General features: G+C 44.0%; 1 long non-coding RNA gene and 1 pseudogene across 1 annotated transcript in view; both read right to left on the bottom strand.

Annotated features, from left to right (window-relative positions):
- Positions 1-19,380, bottom strand: part of LOC144337321 (uncharacterized) — a 153,312-nt gene that overhangs the window by 111,256 nt on the left and 22,676 nt on the right. The gene's annotated exons all lie outside the window — the stretch shown is intronic.
- LOC100429541 (ATP-dependent zinc metalloprotease YME1L1 pseudogene) lies at positions 9,650-10,142 on the bottom strand (annotated as a pseudogene).

The following is a 19,380-nucleotide window of genomic DNA, read 5'->3' as shown; positions in this document are numbered from 1 at the left end:
TGGGCGCGAAGAAGCAGACAGCCCGGCAGACCCTACACACATTTTCAAAAACTAACAACAGAACAGGGTGCAAACCTATGCCAATATACTAGAAAATGCAGATTAAATAGATGAAATATTCAAAACTGGAGTTTACTTAATGAACGTAAGAGTGATCAGAGAATCTGACTCATTTTAGATGTGTGTGTGTGTGTGTGAAATATACTGACTAATAAAAATGTTCCCATGGTATAAACTCCAGTTCACGAAGCTTCATTGGTGATTTTTTTACAAATATTGACACACTAATGAAATGCACAAACACACCCAGAGCGTCACAAATGTTTCTTGAGAATAGAAAAAGAGGCAATGTGCCTGGGTGCGGTGGCTCACGCCTGAAATCTCAACACATAGGGAGGCAGAGGCGGCAGATTACTTGAGGCCGGGAGTTCAAGACCAGCCTGGCCAACATGGTAAAACCCCATCTCTTACTAAAAATACAAAAATTAGCCAGACATGGTGGCTAACGCTGCAATCCCAGCTACTGGGGAGGCAGAGGCAGGAGAATCATTTGATCCCAGGAGGTGGAGGTTGCAGTGAGCTCAGATCCCACCCCTGCACTCCAGCCTGGTCCATAGAGCCAGACTCTGTCTCAAAAAATTAAAAAAATAAAAAAGTCATCACATATAAAATGGAATTTTCCATTCTATAAAAGGCACGTTTTAAACTCTACAGGTTTTTTATTTCAAAATAATATTTTTATTTTGTTTTAACGTTTTACTTTATTTTATTTGGCAATTTAAAAGTCTACATATTTAGAGTATACAACATGATATTTTAGTATATATGAATACCCTGTGAAATCAGTAGGTCAAGTTAATTAACATATCTGTAATATCACGTAGTTATCTTTTTGTTAAGAGAATATTTAAAATCTACTTTTTTTTTTTTTATTTGAGACGAAGTTTCACTCTTGTTGCCCAGGCAATGGCGCAATCTCAGCTCACCGCAACCTCCACCTCCCAGGTTCAAGCGATTCTCCTGCCCCAGCCTCCCGAGTAGCTGGAATTACAGGCATGCACCATCACACCCGGCTAATTTTGTATTTTTAGTAGAGACAGGGTTTGTCCATGTTGGTCAGGTTGGTCTTGAACTCCTGACCTCGTGATTCACTCACCTTGGCCTCCCAGAGTGCTAGGATTATAGGTGTGAGCCACTGCACTCGGCCCTAAAATCTACTTTCTTACCAGTGTTCGCGTATACAATCCATTGTGAGCAACTGTAGTCACCGTATTGTACAACAGATCTGCTAAACTCACTCCTCCTGTCTAACTGAAACACGGTATCCTTCGATGCAGCTCTCTGATTCCACCCCCGCCCCCTCAGCTCCCAGGAACCACCTTCGATGCTACTTCCATGAGTTGAACTGGGGCAATCCACACATAAGTGAGATCAGGCAGCAGGGGTCTTCCTGTGCCTTCTTTACTCCACATAGCGTGATGTCCTCTGGGCTCATCCATGTCACAAATGAAACGATTTCCTTCTTCTAGAAGGCTGAGTAGTTTTTCGCTGTGGATACTCTGAGCACTTCCTTTTCTGTATCCACTCACCTGCTGGTGGACACTTGGGTGGGTTCCACGTCTTGGTTATGGTGACTAAAGTTGTCATGAATATGGGAGGGCGGGCATCTCTTCAACATACTGATGTCGTTTCCTTTAGATACGCACCCGGCAGTGAAATTGTTGCAGCATAGGGCAGTTCTGATTGTTAACTTCTGAAAAACATCTATGGTATTTTTGCGGTCATTGTACTCATTTACATTACCACTAGCAGAGTGCAGGGTTCCATTTTTCCACTTTCTCGGCAACACTTGCTACTCTGCTTTTTTTTTTTTTTTTTTAAGATAGACCCATGCTCTGTGACCCAGGCTAGAGTGCAGTGGCGTGATCTTGGCTCACTGCAACCTCCGCCTCCCGGGTTCAAGCAATTCTCCTGTCTCAGCCTCCCAAGTAGCTGTGACTACAGACGCCTGCCACTATGCCCGGCTAATTTTTTTGTATTTTTAGTAGAGACAGAGTTTCACCTTGTTGGTTAGGCTGGTCTTGAACTCCTGACCTCAGGTGATCCACCCGTCTCAGCCTCCCAAAGTGCTGAGATTACAGGCATGAGACACCACGCCCGGCCTATTCTTTTTCATAGTAACTATCCTAACAGACGTGAGGTTATAGCTTATTGAAGTTTATATGTATATATGTATATTTATATATGAAAAAGTACGTGTTCATATGGATACATCCATACGTACATATGCACATATGTGCAGATGCGTATGTACATATATGCATGTGTATGTATATATATACACATATGTATACACATGTATGTGTAAAAAGTGAAATTTTGCAGTGAGATATCACCTCACAGCTATCACATTGCCTGTTATCGAAATGGTAGAAGATCAGATTGGTGAGCATGGGGAGAAAAGAAAATCCTTACACACCATTGGTGGATGTGTAAATTAATTAATACAGCCATTTTAGAAAACAGTATGGAAGCTTCTCAAAAAACTAAACGTGCAACCACCGTGTAATCCAGCTAACCCAGAGGAAATGATATTGACACACAGAAGAGATGTCCACACTCCTAAGTTCAGCACTATTCACAATTGCCAAATTTCACAAACAATTCTATATTTTTGAATAAGGATTCATTTCTGCTCTCCCTATAGAGAAAACGGGCTCTAATTACACATTAGCTGAACTCTGAGTACTCACCCATGTATGTATCTGTGAGGGCGCATGGTCACGTGTGTGTGTGCGTGTTTCGGTGTGTGGTTTTCCCAGTCTGAGTACTCACCCACGTGTGTGTCTCTGAGGGTGCATGTGCACGTGTGTGTGTGTGTGTGTTTCAGTGTGTGGTTTTCCCAGTCTGAGTACTCACCCACGTGTGTGTCTCTGAGGGTGCATGTGCACGTGTGTGTAAGTGTGTGTTTTAGTGTGTGGTTTTTCCCATTTTTCCTCCCTCGAGGGTATCACATTACACATTTTGAATCCTGTGATCTTCCAACTAAGCTTCATCATTTAGAATTGCTTTCACTGAGTGTGAAAACAGTAAAAAAATTTTAAATGTAGCTCTGGAAACACCTTCCTTTCCCTTTCACTCTCTATCAAGATTTGTGAAATTATTTATTTATTTATTCTTATTTTAAGTTCTGGGGTGTATGTGCAGGGTCTGCAGGTTTTTTACACAGGTAAACGTGTGCCATGGTGGTTTGCTGCACCTACCAACCCATCACCTAGGTATAGCCCAGCATGCATCAGCTATTTTTCCTAATCCTCTCCCTTTCCCAACCCCCCCTCCTCCAGCAGGCCCCAGTGTGTGTTGTCCCCCTCCCTGTGTCCACGTGATCTCCTTGTTCAGCTCCCACTTGTAAGTGAGAACATGCAGTGTCTGGTTTTTTGTTCCTGCGTTAGTTTGCTAAGGATAATGGCTTCCAGCTCCATCCATGTCCCTCACAAGGACATGATTTTGTTCCTTTTTATGGCTGCATAGTATTCCATGGTGTATATGTGCCACATTTTCTTTATCCAGTCTATCGTTGATGGGCATTTGGGCTGATTCCATGTCTTTGCTACTATGAATAGTGCTCCAATAAACATACGGGTACATGTATCTTTGTAATAGAATCATTTACATTCCTTTGGGTACATACCCAGAGACTGCTGGGCCAAATGGTATTTCTGGTTCCAGATCTTTGAGGAATCGCCACACCATCTTCCACACTGGTTGAACTAATTACATTCCCACCAACAGTGTAAAAGTGTTTCTATTTCTCTGCAACCTCACCACCATCTGTTTCTCCTTGACTTTTTCATAATCACCATTCCAACTGGTGTGAGATGGTATCCCATTGTGGTTGGTTTTGACTTGCATTTCTCTAATGATCAGTGATGTGGAGCTTTTTTTCATGTTTATTGGCTGCATAAATGTCTTCTTTTGACAAGTGTTTGTTCATGTCCTTTGCCCATTTATTAATGAGTTTGTTTCATTCTTGTAAATGTGTTTAAGTTCCTTGTAGATTCTGGATGTTAGACCTTTGTTAGATGGACAGATTGCAAAAAGTGTCTCCCATTCTGTAGCTTGTCTACTTGCTCTGATAAGGGTTTCTCTTGCTGCGCAGAAGCTCTTTAGTTTAATTTGATCCCATTTGTCAATTTTAGTTTTCGTTGCAATTGCTTTTGGTGATTTTGCCATGAAATCTTTGCCCGTGCCTATGTCCTGAATTATATTAAATAAAGCATAAGGAAAAAGATGTAGAAGGGAAAGTACATGTAATGGTTAAGGTGACTACGGCCAACCCGTCCCCGTTTCTCAAGATGAAGCCTGACGTGTTGGGTTTAATGTGTGAGACAAGCTGCCAACAGGTCGTTTACCTTTGTCTTTAGTAATTTGGGTTAACATAGAATTCTTCGCTCACCATGAATTTCTGAAGGCATTTCTTTAGTATCTCCTGGTGCTGAATTTGGTGTTGGAAGTTCCAATCCCAATGAGCATGCAAATCCATTGGAAATAATTTGCATTTTTACCAAGAAATAATTTTAGGATTTGTGGTGGTGGTGGTGGTGTTGTTGTTGTTTCCAGGCCAGACCTCTTTGTATTTTTTTAATGAGTTGAAAATTATGTAATATAAAAATAACATTTTAAAACCCACAATTCAGATCAGGCTCAGGGGCTCATGCCTGTAATCCCAGCACTTTGGGAGGCTGAGGCAGGTGGATCACTTGAGGTCAGGAGTTTGAGACCAGCCTGGACAACATGGTGAAACCCTGTCTCTACTAAAAGTACAAAAATTAGCCAGGCATGGTGTCGCACACCTGTAATCCCAGCTACTCAGGAGGCTGAGACAGGAGAATTGCTTGAACCCAGGAGGCAGAGGTTGCAGTGAGAGGAGATTATGCCACTGCATTCTAGCCTGGGCAACAGAGTGAGACTCTATCAAAAAGAAAAAATAAAAAAAGCCCCGCAATTCAGCCTAGGATATGTGTATTAAATTTACATTCGATCTTTTTCTTAGGATTGGCTTGGTATTCATGCTCTTTTTTGGTTCCATATGAATTTTAGGATTGTTTTTTCTAATTCTGTGAAAAATGATATTGGCATTTTGATGGGAATTGCATTGAATATGAAGATTGCTTTGGGCAGTATGATCATTTTCACAATACTGATTCTTCCAATCCATGAGCATGGGATATATTTCTGTTTTGCTGTGCCATCTACGATTTCTTTCAGCAGCGTTTTATTGTTCTTCTTGTAGAGATCTTTCACCTCCTTGGTTAGGTATCTTCTTAGGTATTTTTAATTTTTTGCAACAGTTGTACAAGGGACTGAGTTTTGCAGCAACTTGGATGAGCTGGAGGCCATTATTCATGACACCACATCCAGCTAATTTTTGTATTTTTTGTAGAGAAGAGGTTTTGCTGTGTGGCCCAGGCTGGTCTTGAACTCCTGGGCCCAAGTGACCGGCCCGCCTTGACCTCCCAAAGCGCTGGGACTGCAAGCATGAGCCACGGTGCCCGGCCCATCATAGCACTTTTGATCATGAGGATAATTCCTCCTTCTTGTCATTCTTGGACACATGCTTCCCACATGCCTCCTCTTCCAGAGAGGGTTTCTACCAGGGCTGTGCTGGTAGTTAAGGCTGGAAAAGGGGAGATGGTGCCACCCGCCAGTGCCACACAAGTCTGCTCAGGGCTGTCACCAGCAGGGGAAGGGCCAATGTGAGCCTCAGGCTCACATGCGGGACAGACGCCCATGTGTGATAACGCTACAGTGAATCTGTTTCGCACACATGGAGGAGGCGGCTCAGGGGTGACCATGGACCTGAGTCAATGGGCAGAGATACCCCAGTGCCATCCACAAACACAGGGGAGAAGGAGCCACAACTCCCCACTTCCGTCCAAAACCATGACCCCTCCCTGAGTGTGAGGGCCCGGAGGTTCTCCTCTGTCTCATACAGAGGTGGAAACCTCCCCCTTAGTGACCGCCTGACATTGCAAGTCACCAGCAGCCGCTCAGCCCCGACCTCTTCTGCTTCTTAAGGTTTCCTGCCTATGACAGGAAGTTTCATTTCTCATTTTCTTCGTAGGACTGTGCCTACATATTTCAGACACATTGTAAGTAGGTTTTCCCAGTGTTGGGAGCAGATGTGGGCTGTTGAGCACGTCAGTCGCTCACCGTGACTGTACAGTCCAACACCAGGATCCACGCATGTGTCCACCCCTCAAGTCTTAACCCGGTCTGGAAATGTGCCATGACCGAGGCCCTCCCATGACCCAGGCACAACTGGCCCCCGAACCGCTCAGGAGGGGAGTTCATGACAACAGGCCCCAAATGAGGAAACCGAGGCTCAGAGATGGGACTTACTGCCCAAGGTCATGCAGGCAGGGGTGAAGGTCAGCAATTCAGAAAAAATTAAGTCCCTATCCCAACCCGAAATCAGAACTCAAGACTAAGTACTTGTTTCCAAACCCTTGAAGGCAGACTGAGATGCAGGGGAATGCCCAAGGAAGCGGGGTTGAGGGTGGGAGGGACACCGAGGAGGCGGGAATGACTCAGAGGTTACTTTTAAGGGAGGGGGAGGTGAACACTGCTAAAAAATAAGAAAAAAAAAAAAAAAAGGAGGGAAGTCTAAGAAGGAAACTGGAAGAAATAAAACCCAGACTCCAAAGACAAAAGAAGAGTCAGCATTTCTTTATTTCTCCTTTTTTCTCATTGCCATTTGGAGCTCGACTTGAAGTTCACAGCCAGGTGTGCGACGCGTCTCTGCTGATCTGAGTCCGCCCTGCAGCAGGGACCTGCAGCTTCCCTGAAGCATCCCCAGGGCTGGGCCTCCATGGTAAGGATCCCACAATGCTGTGTTGATGGACGGGCTGAAGGAAGGAAGGAGACCCCACGGGGAGGCTCTGAGAAGAAGAACAAGGCCCCAGTGACCCTCACTTGGACAGGACAGACTCAGAAAGGTGCTGGGTCTATTGGCTCCTATGTCCTGACCCTTGGTGAGATGAGGACCGATGGGGCAAATAGCAGAAAAGGGTCAGGGAGATACCATCTCTGTACGAAGTATCTGAAGAGAGCCTAGTGCCTGCCCCAGCCCCAGCCTTGGGGAAATGGAAGCCAGGCTCCCGGAGAGGGCAGTTCCCCGTCCTGTGGGGCTGCTGATGGGACAGCCTCATGATGGAGAGCCCAGGCTCCCAGTAGATTTACTCCATCCAGGAACTGTGGCCTCGTCCATCTCCACAGCCAGGGGCTGTGGGAGGAGACGCCATGACTCCCACACTCACGCTCCTGATCTGTGTTGATGAAATTGAAAGAGGGAGCGGGGAGACTGTAGCCTGGGGGGAATCCCACCTCACAACTTGGTCCTGATTGAATAGGAGACCCCAGAGGTTCGCAGAGATCCCAGGGTGGGGAGGATCCGCCCAGGGTTCAGGAGGCGAATCTCTCGCAGTAAGTTCCGGGACCCCCTCCCTAGTGTCGCTCCTGTGCCTCAGTGGGATTTGGAGAGGATGCCTTAGATTAGAGGGAGTTGTGTCTTTCAGCAACAAAACCATACGAAAAACACCTGGACACTTCACGTCAGTGGATAAAGCATATCTTGTGCCAAATCAGGACCAAACTGCACTGAAATTTAGGGCTCACACTACAGTCACTCACCTTTGAGGAAAAGCATCCCAGGTTGGTGCCTGTCTCTGTGATAAACGTCTCCCTTCCTGGCTACAGGCAATGGGTTAAAGTAACACTGGCTGAAGAGACACTATATTCACCTGATGATTATACTGAAAAATAGCCATAAAATTGTTCCCTCCAAATCCAGTTCCCTTTATGACAAGTCTCAAAAGAAGATACACTAACGGTCCACAAACATATGAAAAACGTGTGTGTGTGTGTGTGTGTGTGCACATGGAATACTACTCAGCCATAAAAAGGAACAAAATAATGGCATTCGCAGCAACCTAGATGAAGTTGGAGACCATTATTCTAAGTGGAGTAATTCAGGAATGGAAAACCAAACATTGTCTCTTCTCATAAGTGGGAGCTAAGCTATGAGGATGTAAAGGCACAAGAATGATATAATGGACTCCGGGGACTCACAGGGAACAATGGGAGGGGGATGACGGATAAAAGACCACACACTGGGTACAGTGTACACTGCTCGGGTGATGAATGCACCAAAATCTCAAAAATCACCACTAAAGAACTTATTCCTGTAACCAAACACCACCTATTCCCCAAAAACTATTGAATTTTTTTAAAAAACCAATAAATAAAAATAAATTTATCACATTAACAACAACAACGACAAAAACCCAATTTCACGTAGAATCATGTTTTCATGGTCTATGCATGTTATAACATGTCACTGGTCTTTGTTCCCTTATGTGACTGAAGAATATTCCATTCTGCGGCTGTATCACATTTTGTTTATGCATTCACCTATTGATGGACATTTGAGTTGCTTTCACTATTTAGCTATCATGAATAATGACACAAAAGGACATACATTTGTTGTTTTTTTTTCATTTTTAAAAGGTTATAATTATTTATTTTATTTTATTTTATTTTGAGACAGAGTCTCACTCTGTTGCCCAGGCTAGAGTGCAGTGGTGTGATCTCAGCTCACTGCAACCTCTGCCTCCTGGGTTTCAGCAATTTTTGTGCCTCAGCCTCCCAAGTAGCTGGGATTACAGGCGTGCGCCACCACAGGTGTCTATTTTTTTTGTATTTTAGTAGAGACAGGGTTTCACTGTGTTGGTCAGGCTGGTCTCGAACTCCTAGCCTCAAGCCTTCCATTCGCCTCAGCCTCCCAAAGTGCTGGGATTATAGGTGTGAGCCACCACACCGTGCCAAAAGGTTATAATCATTTAAATTCAAGTTGCAACTGTATGCTTACAATTCTCTACATTTAGATTATGGTCAATCTGGAACATAATGCATCTTAATTAAGTTGCCACTGATGTATATAGAAGGCTAAAAGGAGAATTTTTTTTTTTTTTTTTTTGAGACAGAGTCTTGCTCTGTCGCCCAGGCTGGAGTGCAGTGGCTGGATCTCAGCTCACTGCAAGCTCCGCCTCCTGGGTTTACACCATTCTCCTGCCTCAGCCTCCCGAGTAGCTGGGACTACAGGCGTGCACCACCACACCCGGCTAATTTTTTGTATTTTTAGTAGAGACAGGGTTTCACCATGTTAACCAGGATGGTCTTGATCTCCTGACCTCGTGATCCGCCCGTCTCGGCCTCCCAAAGTGCTGGGATTACAGGCATGAGCCACTGCGCCCAGCAAAAAAGGAGAATTTTTATTCACATCTAGTAGAGTAATCAACCATAAAATCATTAGTTACTTTCAACTTAATAACTAATTGACATTTCCCAAATGAGCTGTCCTTAATCCTGATAATTCTTTATTTTTTTTTAATATATTTGCCACAGGATGCTGATTTGCGATAGGAGTCACGATGGGAATAACCAAAATTGAGTAAATGTGACAAAAGATTGACAAAATGTTTCACACCCTTAAATTACACCACGTCGAGAATGAGGAGAAAGCATTGCAAAAAGGAGACTACTGCAATGCTACTTACATTCTTGCAATAAAACCGGTAAAGCATCCATATCAAGAGAGTTCTCCTCTCACTTCCAACTTTTTCCCCTCAAAAACAATTTGAATCTCTTTGGCACCCAAAGTCTCACAGGTCAATAAAGCTTCTGCTAGATTCTTATGCTCCTCTGCATGAGTTTTCAAGATAAGTTTCGCTCATTTATATGAGTCCCTTAGAAGGGTTCTTATCTCATGTTCAACGGCAGATTGAGTTTCTGGACTTAGTTTCCCGGTATCACTGTAAGTCATAACTCCAAGATTTTCACTAATTCCAAATTTTATAATGATCTGCTTTGCTATTTTACTGACATTAGCAAAATCACTGGAAGCACCTGTTGTAATATGGTCAGTTCCAAATATAAGCTCCCCGGCCACTCTTGCTCCCATACTAATGTCCATTTGTGCAAGCAGCTGGGCTTGTTTCATTCCATCTGTCATCACCAGGTAACAGGGACACATGTCCAAATATTGGCCCTTGTGGCATGATTGTAGCTTTGTTGATAGACATTGCATCTTTTGTGTAATATGCAATAATGGCATGACCAGATTCATGGTACGTTGCGATGGATTTGCTTTTGTTATCAATTTCTATGCTTCTTCTTCTTTTTTTTTTTTTTTTTTTTTTTTTGAGAAGGAGTCTCGCTCTGTCACCCAGGCTGGAGTGCTGTGGCCGGATCTCAGCTCACTGCAAGCTCCGCCTCCCGGGTTCCCGCCATTCTCCTGCCTCAGCCTCCCGAGTAGCTGGGACTACAGGCGCCCGCCACCTCGCCCGGCTACAATTTCTATGCTTCTTCTGTCAGGCCACATTATAATTTTGTCTTTGGAAAACTTCAGTTCCTTCATGGTAACCACTTCTTTTCCATCAACAGCTACAAAAGGATGTATATTTGGTGTGATTTCATTCATATGAAATGTCCAGAATAGACAAAGCCATAGAAACAGAAAGTAGACTAGTGATTTAAGGCTGAGGGAAGGGGAGAATTAGGACTGAGTACTTAAGAGGTTCTTTCTGAAGTGATGGAAATGCTGTGGGATGAGGTAGGGATGGTGATTGCACAGCATAGTGAAGACACTAAAATCCATTTATTTGTACACTAAAAAATGGTGCATTTCATATGGTGTGAGTTATGTCACATAACTAAGTAAATAAATAAATGATGTATATCCAGGCTTCTGCCCAGGGTTTGGGAAGCTGGAAAGAGTTTCACTAGCTGGGCACAGTGGCTCACACCTATAATCCCAGCACTTTGGGAGGCTGAGGCAGGTGGATCGCCTGAGGTCAGAAGTTTGAGACCAGCCTGGCAAACATAGTGAAACCCCATCTCTACTAAAAATACAAAAAAAAATAGCTGGGTGTGGTGGCGCATGCCTGTAATCCCAGCTACTAGGGAGGCTGAGTTAGGAGAATCACTTGAACCCGGGAGACAGAGGTTGCAGTGAGCCAAGAGATCGTGTCATGGTACTCTAGCCTGGGCAACAAGAGTGAAACTCCATGCCTCCCCATCCCCCCCAAAAAAAGAGCTTCACGGCCATCCTAACCACGAGTAAAACTCAGATCAACTCCATAATGTATATTTCACCTGAGACCATCAGAAATCCGAGCTCTGGGAGCAACGGGGTAACCTGAATTCCAAGGAGGAGTAGGATGCCATGACAGCCTCTACAGAGGCAGAACACACGAGGGTGGGAGGCTGCCATACAAGCTGGGAAAGAGAAATCAGATGAAATTGTCAGGAATTCAAGAGTCGGTGTTTGCTGGCCTCCAAGAGACGAGGATCTCTGGGAACTTAAGACGGAGGAGCACTTCACATTCAGCCACGAGCTCTTTTCCGTGGATCTCAACTGGACATTCACAACATAGATCGGAAGTAAGGTGGAGACCCGAAATTTGTGGTCAGACATGATTACCTTCCACTGTGCGTGGCCTGAAACCTCTCCCATGTGTAGATACTTCTCCCATGTGTAGAAAAAGACTTAAGTCATTGGGAGAGGATGGGCAAAACCTGCCAATCTCACAATACAGGAAACAACCCATTGAGGACGTAACAAGGTAGATTTAAGAGTCTATCACTAGGAGTACTGCGGAAATTTTCTGAAACCATAATCCCAGATATACAAATGTCAGGGGAGGGCCAGGAAATTCCAGCCCTAATCAACCAAAGCTACCAGGTACAATCCTGCCAAGGGGAAGGAGGACACAAACACTGAGAGAGCCCCACCCCCGAGGCCCACAGACATAGAAATTGCCCAAGACTGGCAAGGACTTCATGACTAAAACACCAAAAGCAATGGCAACAAAAGCCAAAATTGACAAATGGGATCTCATTAAACGAAAGACTTTCTGCACCGCAAAAGAAACTACCATCAGAGTGAACAGGCAACCTACAGAATGGGAGAACATTTTTGCAATCTACCCATCTGACAAAGGGCTGATATCTAGAATCTACAAAGAACTTGAACAAATTTACAAGAATAAATCAAACAACCCCATCAAAAAGTGGGCAAAGGATATGAACAGACACTTCTCAAAAGAAGACATTTATGCAGCCAACAGACACGTGAAAAAATGCTCATCATCACTGGCCATCAGAGAAATGCAAATCAAAACCACAATGAGATACCGTCTCATACCAGTTAGAATGGCAATCATTAAAAAGTCAGGAAACAACAGGTGCTGGAAAGGATGTGGAGAAATAGCAACACTTTTACACTGTTGGTGGGACTGTAAACTAGTTCAACCATTGTGGAAGACAGTGTGGCGATTCCTCAAGGATTTAGAACTAGAAATACCATTTGACCCAGCCATCCCATTACTGGGGATATACCCAAAGGATTATAAATCATGCTGCTATAAAGACACATGCACATGTATGTTTATGGCGGTACTATTCACAATAGCAAAGAACCAACTCAAATGCCCATCAATGATAGACTGGATTAAGAAAATGTCACACATATACACCATGGAATAATATGCAGCCATAAAAAAGGATGAATTCATGTCTTTTGTAGGGACATGGATGAAGCTGGAAATCATCATTCTCAGCAAACTATCGCAAGGACAGAAAACCAAACACCGCATGTTCTCACTCATAGGTGGGAATTGAACAATGAGAACATTTGGACACAGGAAGGGGAACATCACACACTGGAGCCTGTCGTGAGGTAGGGGTAGGGGGGAGGGATAGCATTAGGAGATACACCTAATGTAAATGATGAGTTATGGGTGCAGCACACCAACATGGCACATGTATACATATGTAACAAACCTGTACATTGTGCACATGTACCCTAGAACTTAAAGTATAATTTTAAAAAAAAAGAAAAGAAATTGCCCAAGACTGAGGCTGGGTGAGGACGGGAGAAATTTCTACTCCCCACCGTGCGCCTACCCCTGAGAAGCAAGCAAGAGCAGTCCACAGCGGGGGCAGGCACCAGGTGGAGTACAGGATTGATGCGGTGGAGTCCATCCAGCTGTGGGGTCAGCAGTCCCAGTGCAAGCAGGAGGGGCCCATGAATGGGATAGCCATGGAGCAAGAAAGGAGGACATGCATGGACCCAACACCAGCGACTCCCTCTCACCAAGGACCATGTAGCCACCACTGTAGCTGAAAGTCTCACCTGTGACCAGTAGAGAGGTCTGGATGTGATGCCATCCATAGAAGGGACCAGCAATCCACCTGGTAACGACTTGATGACATGGAACACATTCGACCCAGGAGGGGGCAGCAAACCTCCCTTAGTCCAGTGGATGCTTGTGCTGAAAATGGGTTTGTCGGAGCTCATGGAAGGAGTCTGTGAGGACTCCGAATGTCTGACGTGTTTAAACGAAATAGCCCAAGACTTATTCTCAGAATGGAAATGCAGATGCCCACAAAATCAGTGGAGGGAATGAGAACATGGCCACAGGATATTCTGGGGAAGACCTGAAATATGTACCATGCAGTGGCTTGATTTTACTGGTACCGAAAGAACATTGAAATGGCCTCTTAAAATTGGATGTATTGAACAGTTTGTGAATGAGACTCTGCAGTTTGGGGGTTCTGCTACCGTAGATGTAAACAGGGATATAGAAAGCTGTAGATGATATACATAATAGGTATAGCTATAAAGACAATAAATGGGCCAGGTCCGGTGTCCCATGCCTGTAATCCCAGCACTTTGGGAGGCCGAAGCAGGTGGATCGCCTGAGTTCAGGAGTTCGAGACCAGCCTGACTGACATTGTGAAACGCTGTCTCTACTAAAAATACAAAAATTAGCCGGGCGTGGTGCTGTTCACCTGTAATCCCAGCTACTCGGGAGGATGAGGCACGAGAATCGCTTGAACCCGGGAGGCAAAGGTTGTAATGAGCCAAGATTGAGCCATTGCACTCCAGCCTGGGCAACAGAGCAAGACTCTGTCTCAAAAAAATAAAATAAAAGTAAATAAATCTCCTACAGCATATGAGGCCAGGTTCAGCAGCAGCAGGGACCCCAGAATAGATAAATGGAGGTGCTTATTGGGCCCTGGGAAATAGGGAGTGTTATAAGGATTACTTCACTGCCTGGGAAGAGAGGCGTATCTGCAGCGCAGACTCAAGGGGGCTGGTCTAATTCTAGGGAAGCGGACTACCACAGCTGTTCAGTCTACAGGGCCATGTATCTCTGCTCAGTCAATACTCTATTTCCCTGGGAAATGGGGTAACACGTCAGATCACCCCGGGGATGCTCAGCTCAGCCATGGCACCACTTTGTCCAGAGGCAGGGTGTCACTTTAGCTCAGGCATGGAAGACATGGCTGATTTCGGAGGCCAGGACATTGTTCCACCAGGATGCAGGGTGCGATGGTTCATACTGAGTGTCAACGTGATTGGATTGGAGGATGCAAAGTATTGATCCTGGATGTGTCTGCGAGGGTGTTGCAGAAGGAGATTAACATTTGAGTCAGTGGGCTGGGGAAGGCAGACCCACCCTTTACCTGGGTGGGCACCATCTAGTTAGCTGCCAGCAAATACAAAGCGGGCAGAAAAACGTGAATAAATGAAACTGGTCTAACTTCCCAGCCTACATCTTTCCCCTGTGCTGGATGCTTCCTGCCCTTGGACATCAGACTCCAAGTTCTTCAGTTTTGGAACTCGGACCCACTCTCCTTGCTCCTCAGCCTGCAGACAGCCCATTGTGGGATGCTGTGATAGTGTGAGTTATTTTTTAATTTTAACTTTTTTTTGAGATGGAGTCTCACTCTGTCGCCAGGCTGGAGTACAGTGGCACAATCATGGCTCACTACAACCTCGCTTCCCGGGTTCGACTGATTCTTCTGCCTCAGCCTCACGAGTAACTGGGACCACAGGTGCACCCCACCACGCCTGGCTAATTTTGTAAAACAGTGTGAGTTAATACTTAATAAACATCCATATATATATATGGTGTATATACATATATATGTATGGTGTATATATATGTATGGTATGGTATATACACACACATATATACAGTATATATAATATACATATATGATATATGCACACACATATCTATATATATACATATATACCATTAGTTCTGTCCCTCTAGAGAACCCTAATACATTAATATAATAGTATATATACTCTGTGTGTATATATATACACATATGTGTGTATATATATACACATAATACACATATGTGTATATATACACACATATGTATACATACATATGATTTTATACATATATACACACACACATATATATACACCATTAGTTCTGTCCCTCTGGAGAACCCTAATACATTAATATAATAATATATATGCCCTGACTAATACACTAATGTAATAATATATATTCACAGACATATATATACACACACACACATATATATATACACCATTAGTTCTGTTAATATAATATATATGCCTTGACCAATACACTAATATAATAATATATATTCACAGACATATATATATACACACACACACACACATATATATACACCATTAGTTCTGTCCCCCTGGAGAACCCTAATACATTGATATAATAATATATATGCCCTAACACACTAATATAATAATACATATTCACAGACATATATATACACATACACACACATATATATACACCATTAATTCTGTCCCCCTGGAGAACCCTAATACATTAATATAATAATATATATGCCCTGACTGACACACTAACATAATAATATATATTCACAGACATGTATATACACACACACATATATATACACCATTAGTTCTGTCCCCCTGGAGAACCCTAATACATTAAATATAATAATATATATGCCCTGACTGATACACTAACATAATAATATATATTCACAGACATATATATACATACACACACATATATATACACCATTAGTTCTGTCCCCCTAGAGAACCCTACTACACAGGTTGTCACATCAGCACAGGCACAGGGTCATTACTCTTGTGAAACCCAGGGCACCATTTCCACTTCAGCTCAGTGCCTGAGGGTCAGGATGCATCTGCTACTGGGAAAGGTGGATAGAGCGGTTCTATGGCAACTTGGCACAACAGGATAGTGAATAGCAGCAGCTCAGCCTGAGGATGGCAGGCCACTAGGCAAGGCTGGCTCAGCGGTGACAACCCCTCAGCAATGGAAGGATGCTGTGGCTACGTGTCCCCCGGAGATCCAGAAGTGGATCCCATTCCACAATGGCATAGTGCCAGAGCCACAACGGCCATGGACAGTGGGGCACAGTGTCGGTCTTTTCTCCTGGGTGAGTGCAGCTGTGTGGTGGGTAGCTCCATCAGCTGTGCTTAGCATCTGTGAAAGGGAATCTCCAATGGTGAGATCTACAGGTGTCCAAAGTGTTGATGGAAGCTGCTAGGTTCTTTTCTCAGCTTTTTCCATCAAGGAGAAGTCCCTCTTTATTCCAAGCTGATCCTGACTGGGGGATGGGGTGATAGAGGTACAGTGCTACTTTCATTTATTATGTGGCCATCTGTGATTCTTAATGCAATGGCTAAAACGGCAGACGTAGAATTCAGAATCTGGATGCCAAACAAAGATCATTGAGGTACGGAAGAAAGTTGAAATCCAATCCAAGGAATCTAACCCAGTAAAATGACACAAGAGGTGGAAGATGAAATAGACATTGTAAGAAAGAAAGAAACTGGGGCCGGGCGCGGTGGCTCAAGCCTGTAATCCCAGCACTTTGGGAGGCTGAGATGGGCGGATCACGAGGTCAGGAGATCGAGACCATCCTGGCTAACACAGTGAAACCCCGTCTCTACTAAAAAATACAAAAAAACTAGCCGGGCGAGGTGGCGGGCGCCTGTAGTCCCAGCTACTCGGGAGGCTGAGGCAGGAGAATGGCGTAAACTCGGGAGGGGGAGCTTGCAGTAAGCTGAGATCCGGCCACTGCACTCCAGCCTGGGCGACAAAGCGAGACTCCGTCTCCAAAAAAAAAAAAAAAGAAAGAAAGAGACTGATTTTACAGAGCCAAAAAACTCATTACAAAAATTGCATAATACAATAAAAAGTAGTAACGGCAAAATAGACCAAGATGAGAAGAGAATCTCAGAGCTCAAAGACTGCTTCTATGGCCAGGCGTGGTGGCTCACGCCTGTAATCCCAGCACTTTGGGAGGCCGAGGTGGGTGGATCACAAGGTCAGGACATCGAGACCATGGTGAAACCCCATCTCTACTAAAAATACAAAAAATTAGCTGGGCGTGGTGGCGATGCCTGGAGTCCCAGCTATTTGAGAGGCTGAGGCAGGAGAATGGTGTAAATCCGGGAGGCGTAGCTTGCAGGGAGCCGAGATCACGCCACTGCACTCCAGCCTGGGCAACAGAGCAAGTCTCCGTCTCAAAAAAAAAAAAGATTCAATCATCAAGAAATACAAACTCTGAGCCCTGCGTGGTGGCTCACACCTGTAATCCCAGCACTTCGGGAGGTTGAGGTAGGTAGATCACCTGAGGTGGGGAGTTCGAGACCAGCCTGACCAACCTAGAGAAACCCCATCTCTACTAAACATACAAAATTAGCCAGGTGTGGTGGCGCATACCTGAAATTCCAGCTACTCCGGAGGCTGAGGCAGGAGAATCTCTTGAACCCAGGAGGAGGAGGTTGCAGTGAGCCAAGATCGCACCACTGCACTCCAGCCTGGGCAACAAGAGCGAAACTCTGTCTCAAAAAAAAAAGAAAGAAAAGAAAAGAAATACAAACTCTGAATAGACCAATAACAAGTAACTGACAAGATTGAAGCCATAATAAAAAGTCTACCAGTAAAGCAGAGCCCAGGACCCGATGGCTTCACTGCTGAATTCTATCAAACATTTAAAGAACCGGTAACAATTCTACTGAAACTATTCAGAGAAAAGGAGGTGGGAAAACTTCCAAGGTCACTCTACAAGGCCAGTATTACCCTGATACCAAAAACAGACCAAGACAAATCAAGAAAATAAAACTACAAGTCAATGTCTGATGAATATCGGTGCGAATATGTTCAACAAAACACTAGCAAACTGAATTCAACAATACATTTAAAAAGATCATTCATCATGACCAAGCGGGATTTATCCCTGGGGTACAAGGATAATTTAACATACACAAATCAATCAGTGTGATACATCTTATCAACAGAACGAAGGACAAAAAGCATATGATCATTTTAATTGATGCCAAAAAAGCATTTGATAAAAATCAACAAGCCTTAAAAAAAAAAACAAAAAAACTGGGTGTGGCCAGACACAGTGGCTCACGCCTATAATCCCAGAACTTTGGGAGGCCAAGGCAGGCAGATCACTAGAGGTCAAGAGTTTGAGACCAGCCTGGCCAACATGGTAAAACCCCATCTCTACTAAAAATACAAAAATTAGCTGATGTGCTCACTTGAACCCAGGAAGCTGTGGTTGCAGTGAGCTGAGATCGTACCACCGCACTCTAGTCTGGGTGACAGACCGAGATTCTGTCTCAAAAACTAGGTGTAGAAGGAACATACCTCCACATCATAAAAGCCAAGTATGACAGATCCATAACTAGTATCATACTTAGTAAAGAAAAACTGAAAATCTTTCCTCTAAGATCTTGAACATGACAAAGAATGCCCCCGTTCACCACTGTTATTCAACATAATTCTGAAAGTTCTAGCTACAGCAATCAGACAAGAGAAAGAAATAAAAGGCATCAAATTGGCAAGGAAGAAGTCAAATTATCCTTGTTTGCAGATGATATGACTTTTTTATTTTATTTTATTTTATTTATTTACTTTTATTGAGACAAAGTGTTGCTCTGTTGCCCAGGCTAGAGTGCAGTGGCATAATTTCGGCTCACTGCAACCTCTACCTTCTGGGTTCAAGCAATTCTCCTGCCTCAGCCTCCTGAGTAGCTGGGATTACAGGCACCTACCACCACACTCGGCTAATTTTTGTATTTTTAGTAGAGACGGGATTTCACCATATTGGCCAGGCTGGTCTTGAACTCCTGACCTTGTGATCTGCCCACCTCAGCCTCCTGAGTAGCTGGGATTACAGGCACCTACTACCACACTCGGCTAATTTTTGTATTTTTAGTAGAGACGGGATTTCACCATATTGGCCAGGCTGGTCTTGAACTCCTGACCTCGTGATCTGCCCACCTCAGCCTCCCAAAGTGCTGAGATTACAGGCATGAGCCACTGCGCCCGGCCAATATGATCTTATTTTTAATGGTATTAATTTAAGGTACAATTTTGCCTTCGCAACATCTGCCTAACTCATCTCAATACATACCCAGTTGTTTAAAGAATACTAATAAATAAACAG

The sequence above is a fragment of the Macaca mulatta genome, chromosome 19 (genome assembly GCF_049350105.2).
Source record: "Macaca mulatta isolate MMU2019108-1 chromosome 19, T2T-MMU8v2.0, whole genome shotgun sequence".
Lineage (NCBI taxonomy): Eukaryota > Metazoa > Chordata > Mammalia > Primates > Cercopithecidae > Macaca > Macaca mulatta.
The sequence above is the reverse complement of the archived record's forward strand: the minus strand, read 5'-3'. Positions and strand labels throughout refer to the sequence as shown.